Source organism: Myodes glareolus, chromosome 8, assembly GCF_982192425.1.
Source record: "Myodes glareolus chromosome 8, mMyoGla1.1, whole genome shotgun sequence".
NCBI classification, from domain to species: domain Eukaryota; kingdom Metazoa; phylum Chordata; class Mammalia; order Rodentia; family Cricetidae; genus Myodes; species Myodes glareolus.
Window position 1 is genome coordinate 32,613,995 of NC_142033.1, and position 12,862 is coordinate 32,626,856.

General features: G+C 45.8%; 1 long non-coding RNA gene across 1 annotated transcript; it reads left to right on the forward strand.

The window, feature by feature from the left end:
* Positions 1-2,946: 2,946 nt before the first annotated feature.
* On the forward strand, positions 2,947-6,945 carry LOC148121148 (uncharacterized). The gene is made up of 3 exons (XR_015738495.1): positions 2,947-3,122; positions 4,362-4,443; positions 6,664-6,945. It is a non-coding gene; the product is annotated as an uncharacterized LOC148121148 (long non-coding RNA).
* The last annotated feature ends 5,917 nt before the right edge of the window (positions 6,946-12,862 follow it).

Genomic DNA, 12,862 nt, shown 5'->3' on the forward strand with positions numbered 1-12,862 from the left:
ACAATAGTAGCAGTAATCAGGACAAAACACTCAGGACTGGTGTTCCCAGAAAGGCCTCTAGCCGGGACAACCTGGCCTGGAATGGCAGGTTCAGGCTGCCAGACAGGAACATTCCTCATTGACGCCACAGTTGCTGGAGAGATAATATGTGCCCTGGATGCCTTTGATAACATACGTTTGTTGATCTGTGGACACCCATGCCCTAAGTAAAGAGGTGTAAGGCTTAGAAGGAGCAATTTCAAGACATGCTAGCCAGATCTGAGCTTTGCTAAGAAACTGTCTCTGTTCCCGGGTCAGAGAGACATAGTCTTAGCCTGACTTCTCCCGAGGACATTAAACTGTGCTGTAATGGCAGCTGTTGGGACCCATCGAAGACCATACAGAATTTCTTCTCGGCCATTAAAATTTACACTGAGATATGTTACCTTCCTTATAAGCCTCCAAAGTAATTCTGCATCATGAAGTCCCCATATTTGTTCCAGCCATGACACTATAAGATGACATTTTATAGTCTCAAGCAAAATTGGTTCAGAAGATTGACTATGTAGCTTCCTTTGGGTAGAAGAGACAGACTATACTAGATCCCGAGGAAGGAATCGGTGCGGACCGTTGATCTCTGTTGGGAGAGTGAGTCTGTGAAGATGTCCTGAAATGAGATCTTCGGACGACTGCTTTCTCTCTTCATTTAGGTCTTCTAGCAAAGAGGCCTCTATGCCCTGTCATCTCTCTGTCCCATTTTCCAGACTTGGTTGCTTAACTCTTTTCTCATGTAGACATTGTATTTTCCTCTTATTTCCTAGTTAGCTGACGAGCTAATTGCACAAAAGCAAGATTTGTGACGGTTTTATCCAACCCAGGAGCTGCAACGGTGCCCACTACAAGCGGATACGGAGCTTACAGAGCTGACACCTCTCTCCCAGCTGGAGCATTTGGGGCCAAGTGTTTGGGAGAATAGAGAAGTTTCAGGGCTTAAAAGGTCCTGTGGGTATCACTTAGATTGTTACAATGCTCACTTAGGTTTGGGCGTTCCAAGAACCCCTGCCCATCTCTCTACAGCGTGAGGAGCAGATGAACACTCTCAATGAGAGGAAACAAGGAGAACTTCAGGCAGCCCCGGATCTGATCAGTTCAGGAGTCTTGCCCAAGGAGATTGCTGCCAACTTCAAGAAAAAGCTAGATCTCAGAACTTGGAGTAGACCTGCATCCAATTAGCATGTGTTGAGTGCATAAATTGAAAAATGTGACCAAGGCGCAGGTCCCGTGGTGGGGCTGGCTCTTCACTGAAATAAAACAGGCATGGTCAGCACAGCTCCTATCTGCAGAGAACACAGGCACATTGGCAGTGAGGGAATCCCACATTTCAAACGAGATGCCTTTGCGTAAGGAAGCCAGCCTGCTGCTTCACAGCCATCAAAGGAAGTTTATTAAGCCTCCCCACGCCCAGTTCAGCCCAGCTTCATCTCAAGTGAAGTCAGCATTGGACTTTTGAAGTTGTTCCCTGCTCCTCAAAATTTTTACATTACATTTATTTATGTATGTGTGTGTGTGTGTGTGTATGTATGTGTGTGTGTGTGTGCGTGCGCGCGTGCCAGACCTTGCAAGCAGAGGTCACAGGATAACTTGATTATCTCCTATCATGCAAATCCTGGGCTCGAACTCAGATTATCAGGCTCCATCCCCACTAAGCCAATTTGCCAGGCCTGCTCTCTTTCAGTTTTTCCACATTGAGGATCACAATCTAGGGCCTTGTGCATTCAAGGCAAGAGCTCTACCAGAGGCCACACTCACCCCAGGAATCTGGCCTTAAAGCATGTTCCTTGTTGTGAAGCAGGAACTGGGGTGGGAGATGGGAATTCGCATCCCAGACAGTATCTCTTTGTTCCTTCCCTCCCAGCAGGTCACAGGGTCAACCTAGTCAGGACTGGTTCTCCTTTAGAGGGCTCAAATGCCAGGCAGGAAGGCTGATAGTTCTCCATGCATGGCAGGTGGGGCAGGGAAGCGTTTGGGGGCTCCCTGGGGTGTCAACAGCTTCTCTAATGAAGGGAGGAACAGAATTTACACTTCTGTCTACTTCTGAAATGATACCTTCTCAGAAAACCCAAGGACTGCTGGCCTTTTCCCAGGGGTCTCCAGAGATTCCCTGCCCACCCTTTCTTTCGCCCCACCCCCGTCCTTGCCCTATTTTTCTCTCTTAGTCCTTTCCTTCCAACCAACTTCTCATTAATGCTCACTAACGCCTGCTCTGTGCCCAGCCCTGGCCTGGATACAGGGCTAAAAATTGAGATGGCACTGTGTTGATCCCACTGGGTAGAAGAAGAAGAAAAGAAGAAGAAGAGGAGGAAGAGGAAGAAGAAGAAGAAGAGGAAGAGGAAGAAGAAGAAGAAGAAGAAGAAGAAGAAGAAGAAGAAGAAGAAGAAGAAGAAGAAGAAGAAGAAGAAGAAGAAAAAGAGAGAAGAAAAAGAAAACTTTGCTGACTGACTTTTAGTTAGGGAGACATTCTACGACTTCAGTGTCTGACAGACCTGCCTTCAAAACTAGCCCTCTCCCTCTAAGTGAAGAATTTGGTTGTTTTATTTGGTTTTTTAAACTTAAGGAAGTCTGAAGCCTCTGTTTTCTCATCTATAAAAACGTGGCTTACAATTCAGCTTCATTAGGCCGTAGTGGTGATTAAATGAGATAGATTCCTGGTAATTGGCTAGAATGACGCTAGGCACTCAACCAGTGAAAATCTACCCGTTTGTTGGGACTCCCTTAAATGCCAAGAAGAGTTCTGGATGCTAGGGAGATGGAAGTGAGAGACTCTTTTAGAACTCGCAGAAACCTGAGCTGGATAGACTTTCTAGGTCTACTTTCAGATAGAGGCGGAAGTCAGGCTGGCTGATGCTTCTTCCAGATAGTCTTGTGAGTCTTGTTAGCTCAACTCTGGCCACACAAGGAACACTGGGAGACAAACGGCAGAACCTGGCGGTCTGTCAGTCATGCTCAGTTCAGCCGACACACATCAGCTGAGCACCCACGTGTGCTTGCCCTATTCTCTGAATGGGACACGATACAGTCAGGCAAGGTTACTGCTCTCATGGCACGCGGTGGCAGGAAGAGAGACGACAAACCGGCTGAGTAAGGTATTTCCTAGCAGCCAGACCTGCGAACTTCGCGAATCAAGTCAGGGGTGGGGGTGGGGGATGTGTTTGCGAGGAAGCAAGAGGTTGAACATTCTGGAAAGGGATTCTGGGAAAAGGGACAGCTGAGTCGAGTCTGGGACCAGACATTGGCTGTAGGAAGGGCTGGGACAGGCATCGCTGGTCCCCGTGAGTCTTTCCAGTGGTTGTCTATCCCAGCACCCAGCTGTTTCTCATCCAGTTCTGGAGGAAAACGATGTAGGGAAACTCGGTTTTTGTCAAACCTTTATAATTTAACCTTTCTGGTTCTAGAGCCAAGTTCGCCATGAGCAAACCATCCGAACTCTTCAGTTTCCTCTGAGTTCTGGGACTTAAGGTTTCCTTCAGTGGGCCAGCTGTGTCAGCCCTTCTGTTGAAATGAAGCAGCATCAACACCTCAGGAAACGAGCCATCCCTAGACTTCCAATCCAAACGGGCCTTTTCTAAATGTCCTCTTCATGACTGGGCCCCAGTGAACGGGAGTGACTGGGTTCCCACAGAACATGGCTCCTTCTATCTAGAGATAAAATTGAAGGGTGCACTCAAATATATTGACATTTATGAACTGGGGGATCCCAAACACACCTATGAGACCCTGACCAGGAGTTGTATAGGCAGTCGCTCCCAGATATGTTGTATTCCTAGTCTTACTGTCCAGCCTAGTTCTGATCCCACATTAAGATCATTCTTTTCACTTTATGTGTGAGTGTTTTGCCTGCATGTGTGTGTATGCACCACACATGTGCTTGGTGCCTGAAGAAGTCAGAAAAGGACATCAGAGTACCTGGGACTGAAGTTTTGGATGCTTGGAAGATACCGTGTGTGGGTGTGGAGTTGATCCTGGGTGCTCTACAGGAGCATCCAGTGCTCTTGACTGCCGAGCCATCTCTCCAGCTGAAAGTCATTTTTGGTATGGGATTGAAGGGGATGGCTCAGTGATTAGAGCACATCTGGTTCTTGCAGAGAACCTGAGTTTGGTTTCCACTGCCCGTGGTGAGAAGCTTACAGCCTCTTGTAGCTCCAAGGGAAATCTGACTCCTCTGGCTTCTCTGACTTCCTCGGGTGCCTGCCTGTATGTGCACATACCCACACTCAGACCCTTCATACACATAATTAAGAATAGTAGAAATAAATCTTTAATAAAGGAGACATTTCTATTATATGTACAAATGTGATTTAACATGTGTACCTTTTTTTTCCCAGGAGTCCTCAGAAAACCCTTGGCCATGTCTTCATATTAGATTCTGAATATATGATCACTACAGTCAAAGGGAAGAGTCCTAAGGTAAATTATCCCATAGACTGTAATACTACAGGAAGTCAACTCTTACAAGTTAGCAGAAATGATTTTCAAAACTAGGATGGAGGGCTGGGGAGAGGGCTCAGTGGTAAGGAGCTCTTGCTGCTCTTTCAGAAGACTCGGGTTTGATTCCCAACGCCCACACGAAGGCTCACAGCTGTCTGTAACTCCAGTTCCAGGGGATCTGACACCCTCTTCTGGCCTCTGTGGGGAGCAGGCACGTGTGTGTGGTGCACAGACATATATTCAGGCAAAACACCCATTGACATGAGATAAAAATTAAAAACTTAAAAAAAAAGGGGGGGGGACAGTTCTGTTCTGGTTTTGACATAAAACGGAGCCAAATGGGTTGAAGTCTTGGTCACCAGCTTGTGACGCTACTTGGAGGTTATGGGACCACAAGGGCACTGACATTAATGGACTAACTCCTTACTGAGGGCTTCGCTGACTGGGCGCTGGGGTTTAGGAGGAAGTGGGTCACTGCAGAGGCGAGACTTTGAACCAGGCCTGTTTTCCTCTGCCTTCTGGCTTCTCTGCCACACACTTCTGTCATTATGACATCCTGCCTCACCCCAGGCCCAAAGAAATTGACTTTGAAACCTTGAACTAGACTAAGTCTTTTCTTTAAAGTTGTCCCTCTTGCTGGATTGATGTCACACACCTGTAATCCCAGCACTTGGGAGGCAGAGGCAGGTGGGTCCTTGTGAATTGGAGAGCAGCCTCCTCTACATGGTGAGCTCCAGGCCAACCAGGGATACATAGGGGACTCTGTCTTACAAGGAAAAATGGGGTTTTGTCAGCTATTTAGTTGTAGCATTAAAGACTGACCAACACAGAATAAGGGACACATCCTGCTTTCAACTGAGGAGGCTACCGGTGAAATTATCCACACCACCATGATATTAATCCATGGCAAAATATACCATTAGCTCCACCTCCCCCAAAACCCCAAACCCCTCACAAATACTACTGACAATATTATCAAATCAGAGCAATGATTTGTGAGCCTCTGATGTCATCTAGCACTTATATAGCTAACCTCTGACGTCATCTAGCATTTATATTTTAACTAATAAGTACATTTTGCAATAATAGTATAGGTGGAGTTCTATTTATATTTCATTTTAAAAGATGTATTTGTTTCTGCTTTATGTGTACAAGTTTCTGCTTTATGTGCCTGTGTGTATGTAAGGACACTGTGTGTATGCAGTGCCTATGGGGACCAGAAGAGGGCAGAGGATTGCCCGAAGCTGGAGTTACAGGTAGTTGTGATGGGTGATGGGAAGTGAACAACCTGTGTCTTCTGGAAGAGCAGCCAGTGGTCTTAACAGCATCTCATTAACATCACTGACAGACCTCTCTCCAGCCCATCAGGGACCTTTATAGATGACCATTTAGTACCACTGTGTGCAAGGTTTTGTCCTAAGCCTTCTAAATACATCAATTCATTTAATTCCCTCAATAACTCTCCGAGACAGGTTCTATTACTATTATTTATTAGCACACAAGGAAATGGAGGGTTTCTAGTACCAAGGTAGTATTTAAACATTTAAAAATTTCATTTACGTATTTACTTGTGTATGTGTGTGCATGCATGCACGTGGAGGTCAGAGGACAGCTTGTGGGAGCCAGTTTTTTCCTTCCACCACATGGGTCCCAAGGATCAAACTCGGGCTGCCAGTCCAGGCAGCAGGCACATTTATTCTCTAAGCCATCTTCCTGGTATTGAACTTACGTTTATTGTTTAGATTGTACATTGTTCTCAGATTTTTTATTTTACCTAATTTTCTCCCTATTTTTCTGCATCTTGGTTTTTTTTCTTCTACCAAATGTACTGTGGACATGATTTTGGCTCCGTGGAAGTGGGTTGGGTCTGTCCTTGTTTTGCACGGCCTATGGGATCTTCAGGTTGGAGTGTTCCAGATAGTCTTGTAGAAGGACATTCTCCAGAAGTAGTGGCACTGGATCAAAGAGAAGGAATGCTTTCCATTTTAAAAGCCACCAGCAGACTCGTTTTGAGAATGGTGGGACAGGCCGCATGCCTGCAAGCAGCTCTGAGTCCGTTTCCCTGTTTTTTTGGCCCTAGTGGAGCTGATGTTCCTCTTGTCCTTTCGATGCTCTCTTGGGTGAAAGCATACGGCAACGATAGTTTAAATTTTCTCTCAGATCTAGACTAGCAGAGTATTTTTGTTTGTTTTATCACAGTTTAAGACAAGATGACAGACATCTGAAGAGTAAGTGCAAGAAATTTTCATGACAGTCCTCTGAGTTACATCGAGATCCACAGACGGTCGACGGGACTTTCCAAGAGTTTAGGCATGCGCAGAACGACCTTCCAGAGTCCAGACTCTTACTCCTTGGTTCCTGTGTGTTGACCTAAACTTCTACTGAAGGCCGCTTGCTATCCAGTATGGCTTCCCTCCTTCACTGTAAACTTGCCCTGTCATCACAATAACGTGGACCATGGGGTGTCTTACTTTCATTTCCCTTTACCTGGTCATCTTTCTGGTGATGCCAAAAGCACAGGGCAAAGATCGCTCTTTCCGGTGGGAAAGACTGATGAAGGGAGTTGTTTGGAAGAAATTGCAGTAAGAGGGAGGTAGGATTTGAAGACGACGATGCTGACAGTGCATCGCTAATGCCTCCAACACAAAGGAGCCCCAGAAAAGAGTACAGGGTGCCCGAGCCACCTTCCTGGACAGCGTTAGCCGGCAAAGGGGGCCACTGAGTGTTTCCTCTACTCTCTTACCCCGTGCCCACTCCTGTGTGCTGTTTATAAACATTAACCTGTAGAAGAGCTATTACAAGCAAGGGCTCTGGGGCAGTGAGACGGCTCAGTGGGTAAAGGTGCTTGTGCAAGCCTATCCGGGAGAGGATGGAGAGAAGTGATTCCTAAAGGTTTCCCTCCGACCCCGCAATGTGCGCTGTGGAATGGGTATGGCTGCGTTTACACACACAGTAAACAAAACAGTAATAATAAAAAGAGCATGGTCTCTGGTACCAGACAGACCTAGGTTCAAAAAATCCTGGCCCTGCCTTTCCTAATACGGCTTTAATGTTATTTCACTTTGCATGCCTTCGTTTTCTGGTTTGTAATGGAACTGACAGTGGGTTTTCTGTGTTTGGTATCAGGATTAAATGAATTCATTTTAGAAACGGACCTTACAAATCAACCAAAATGTGCATGGTCCACTCAATAGCACTGTTCGTGTCAATTGTTGGCTTGCTGGAAAGTCAGATGGAGCAGAGTGCTCACATAAACAATGTCAGGGCTGGGAGATGGCATGGTAGGTAGAGCACTCACTGTGTATAAACACAAGGGCCAGGTTAGCATCTCCAAACCCATGTGCGAAGCTGGGCGTGACAGTCCTTTTACTCCCATGTCCCTTCGTCTTAAGCATTCTCTCAGCTTATCCACAAGGCAACTCAGTGAGGTGGGCACCTCACTTTCCCAGGCTTCATCCGATTCATCATCATCTTTATGTGGACGAGCGTTCCCGCACCTCCTGGCTGCCATGAGGAGGGCAGCTTTATTCTGTCACGTTCTCTCGCCTGGCTACAGACCCCAAACCAAAGGAATCAAGAGACCGCAGATGAAAATTTCTAGAACTGTCAGCCTGGATAAACTTTCCCTGCTCAGAAGTTTCTCTCTGGCATTTCCTTACAGGACTAGAAAGATGGTTACCTCGAGGCAATCCTTCCTTCTCAGCCTTCCAAACCTCCGACAGACAAGTGCCTCGGTGCCCAACTTATATACCATTTTTTTTGCATGTGTTATTCATTTAAAATATACCAGCTCATATAAAAGACCCAGAAGTCCCCATGGTACTACATCCTCTAGATGATTCCTTTATTTGAAAACAGTTTCTTATGGCTGGGTGTGCTGTTTTATTTTATTCTTAAAATTGTTTAAATTACTGCCATGATCCGGTGTAGGGTGATGGTGTCTGTTTTCTTCTCCCACATCTCTGTGAGCTCCAAGTGCCTTTAGACCTGAGAGAATTCCTGCAAAACCCTGGTCCATTGCCCACTAAACATAATTGTTCTCCAGGTTGAAGAATCCCAGCTTGAACTATGTAGAGATGTTCTATGAAAGGATAGAGTTTGAGACATCCAGGGCAGGGCTGAGGGGGTGACCCAGTGGGTAAAGGGCCCACTGCACAAACTGAGTTTGTAGATCCAGAACCCAGGTACAGCTGGATGAGGCGCACATCTGGAATCTTAGTGCACCTACAGCAAGATGGGAGGATGAAACGGGATGAGACCTGGGTGGAGAGGCTAAAGCCAATATCTAACAGGGAAGCTGCTCATAACCATTAGCTCTGAAGGTCAACAGTGCTGGGCTGAGAATCCAGGCTATAAAGTAGCATCAGTGCTTGGCCCAGAGCAGAAACGATGCTATTCTAAGTGACTGCTTCATGTTGGGTCAAATGCTCTCTGTCACTTTTAGGAAAAGAAAATGGAGCCTTTGGATCGGAGGGGCAGACTAGAATGCTATTAAAGGTGCAAACACTGGGGAGACGGTGCATGGTGCAAGCATTTAATCAGTGAGCTCGGTGGAACAGAAATACAAGCAGACCGACTGTGGACCTCAGCTACACACTGAGGGAAGTAGAGGGAAGGCACTAACACGGGGCCAAAAGCTTCCATGGATTCTTCCCCCTCCCCCACCCCCAGAGAGATGGTTTGGGTCTCCGAAGGCGGAGTTCACAGGAGTCAGTTGACTTAAATTCAAATGGTCAATCATGCTGAGAAGACACCAAAGCAGGCTATAGACCTGGCGTGCTTTTCTTTTGTGTGGTGCTGCGGAATCAAGTCCCGGGGCTATGTTTGTGCTAGGTAAGCACTGAGCTATACTACAGTCTGTCCAGATATTTTGACTCTGGACTCTGAGTCACTAGACTCGTGGTCCCTGATATCTGTTCTCTCTCCTGTGATAGGCCCTCTTAGACCTAGCCAGGTCCTCCTCCCATATCTGGATTCAGAACAGACACTGTGTGTAAGCAATGAGGTTAACAACAGGAAAAGGAATTTAGTGATGGTTCCTGCTTGTAACCCTAGCAGTCAGGAACCTGAGGCCGTAGGACTGTGAGTTTGAAGCCAGCCTGGACTGCATAGAAAGCCTCTGTCCCAAAATAAAATCAAATGAAATAAAATGGAAGGGGGGATATATTGGGACACTTAAGCAATGAGATCATTTGTGTTCATTTTTTAAACTTTCATAAAATTTCAAAGTTGATCTAATCTTATTAACTCTTCCTTGCCCCCAAAGAGTTTATGAGCTCAGGTCTCAATGATGTTCAGTCTTAGTATCCATTCTAAACTGTGAAAGTGAAAATGAAATTAAAATAAAATTTGCTTATCATTTAATTAAGCAGCCAGACTCATAATTCCTTGACTCTTTCACTTGCAAAAGCAAACACTACCCACTGGTCAAAATACAGACATAGAGACTTTTGTATACACTCACATACACACATCACAGACACAGACACCCTCCACAGACAGAGGCGCACATTCTCTCTTACACACACACACACACACTCACAGAAAAAATACACACACACACACTCATACACTCTCTCTCTCTCACACACCTCACAGCACACATTCCCTCCCCAACCCCATCACACACACACACGCACACGCACACACACGCACACACACGCGCGCGCGTGTGCACACATACACACACACACAAACACACACACGCACACACTCACCCCCCTATCTTCCATTCTGTCTTTGTCCGTTTTCTCCCTCAGCCGCCTTCCTCCCTTCCCCAGCAGGTTAGCATCTTCACAGCTGGTAAGTGGTTCCAGCAATTCCATTAGGAAAGAGCCTTCTGGCTGGGCTTGGGTAGGAGAAGAAAGTCCAGCAGGGAGGAGAGCTGCGGTCTGAAATGAAGCAGTGTTTTCCATCAAAAACAGCCCATTTTTGGAGACAGCCGCTGAGGTCTGAGTTAGGCAGCACAGTGTTGTGAGGCTTTCAGCCGGTTCTCTGACCGAGGACAGTCACCTCATCGATGACAGCTGGGTGGGAACAGCCCACTTTGAATCCAAATATAGAGTGGCAGTGCTTATTAAATGTCTGCTGTTTGAATGACGGTGGAGTTGGGGCTGCGAAGGAAGCTGTTTTTCAGGTTTTTAGAAGGAGATACGCAGAACGTTGGACAGTAAAGGGTTTGGAGTCTAGGTCGGGGTCTTCTGGAGGCATGGGACACTGTAGGTCTAGCAACTCTCTTTAATTTTTTAAAAATAAATTTTGTTATTGAAAACACTGCTAATAAGTGTTATATGATGTTTCAATCTTTTGACTTTTTGAGGCGCCTGCCATCCAGCTCCCAAATAAATCACACACAGAGGCTTGCTCTTAGTTATGAATGCCCAGCCTTAGCTTGGCTAATTTCTTGTCAGCTTTCCTTATCTTAAATTATCCCAACTACTTTTTGTCTCCGGGATTTTATCGTTCTCTGTTTCTGAATACCTTTCTTTACTTCTTGCTCTGTGGCTTGCTGTGTAGCTGAGTGGCTGACCCCTGATGTCCTCCTCTCCTGTTCTCTTGCTCCTCTTTCTCCCTGTTTATCCTCTCTGCCTCCCAGCCCCGCCTGTCCTTGCTCCTGCCTCACTATTGGCCATTCACCTCTTTATTAGGACCATCAAGTGTTTTAGACAGGCACAGTAACACAGCTTCACAGAGTTATACAAATGCAGCAGAAACTAAAGTCGCCCACCTGAAAATAATATTCCCCAACAAATAAGTAAAAACAGCATGGACCAAAATTAACCAGTCCCAAAGTCTTAGTAACGCTCCATGGTCATTTTGAGATTGGTTTAAATTTTTCTCTTTTCCTGAATCCAACAGCTTCTGATCATGACATCCCCAGGAAAACCCAGAGGAATTATGGAGTTTGGCTTTGGAACCAGAGGTTTAGACACCCATGATAAACCTTGCTTTCTAAGTCTGTAACTTTAGGGCTGTCCACTCCTGCTTCATGAGGCTGTTCCATCATGAGCGGCTGGTTTCCGTGACAACAGGAGATGCTCCAGGCTGGGCACTGTGCTTGGTAGTATGTTCCCTGTCCTAGAAGGGACAAAGAGCCCCAAAGCCAGACACCTGGGACTCTACACTCCCCAGTGCCCTGGTCTCTACTAGGCCGCACATATGTCTACCTCGTGGGGAGCCAGAAGTCCTGATCCATTAGGGCCACTCCAAGGCTCTTGCTTGGAATCTCAAGTCCCCTTGCCCCAGCTAGCCGCTTGCTTTTGCATGGATGGTTCCAGAAGCTGATGGGCAAGAGTAGTGGTTCTAGAGTTGGATGAAGCTCCTCTGCCATTAGTGCTGCGACTGGGAAGGCCACCTAGTGTCCCTGGATTTCAGTTTCCCATTGAGGTCACCTAATACTCAGTAAGACTTTGCTGTATGAAATCCTGTCTCTTAGAATTAAGATTTGGAATGATATGACATAACAAGAAACATCAGCTCAATGCCTAGCACATGGTCAGGGCTCCATAATTGCTAACTATCACATAATAGCTTTGTAACATAAGTGCATATAATATCACTTGTGCTATATATATATATATTATATATATCACAGGTATATATAATATATACCTGATATAGGCACACATATAATGCTATTGTGTATAAATATTATTTTATATGCTTTGTGTATATTAGTTTATTCCTTTCCACATCCCGACGAAGTATAAACAGTCACTATTCCAGTAAATTAAGGCATGATGCACTCACTGATTTGTCCACGGTCTCATGGCTAGTCAACACGCAGCAATTCTAATGACGCAACCAGGTCCAGAGTCTTCACTCTTCATTCACCAGTGAGGTTTTGGAGGACCAAGGGATGACTTGGGTGGAGGGAAAGCCCAGAAAACGTGGAGGTCCATGACAGATGTCCCAGGAACTTACCCACGAGTTGGGCAGACAACACAAAGAGCAGCTGGCTATGCCAGGGCGCAGTTTTGAAAATTTCCTATGTGGTTCCAACCTGCAGCTGAGGGTGGGAAGCTGTGCCACAATGGTGTTTCTCCAGCTTGGATGATTCTCCAGTCGGCTGGGGACCCTGTTCAAAGGCAGGGGTTGATGCCGTGAGCCTGGCTGAGGGACTGAAAACATTTTCTATTTTTTTTCTTTTTTCATTGCTATGAAGTTAATTTATCACAAGATTTACCCTTTTGAAGTATAATTCAAATTATTTTTAGTCTATTGGTAAGGTTGTCCAGCCATCTTGGCCATCTCTAGGAACCGCCATTCATTACCTAGGGATAGGTCCTAAGTCTCCTAATGGTTTCCCTGTTTATTCTGTGTTTTTCCTTTACATAAATATCCAGGAAAAGGGTTCATTTATCAATCAGGCATATTAGTGTATCAACAAGGATAAAAC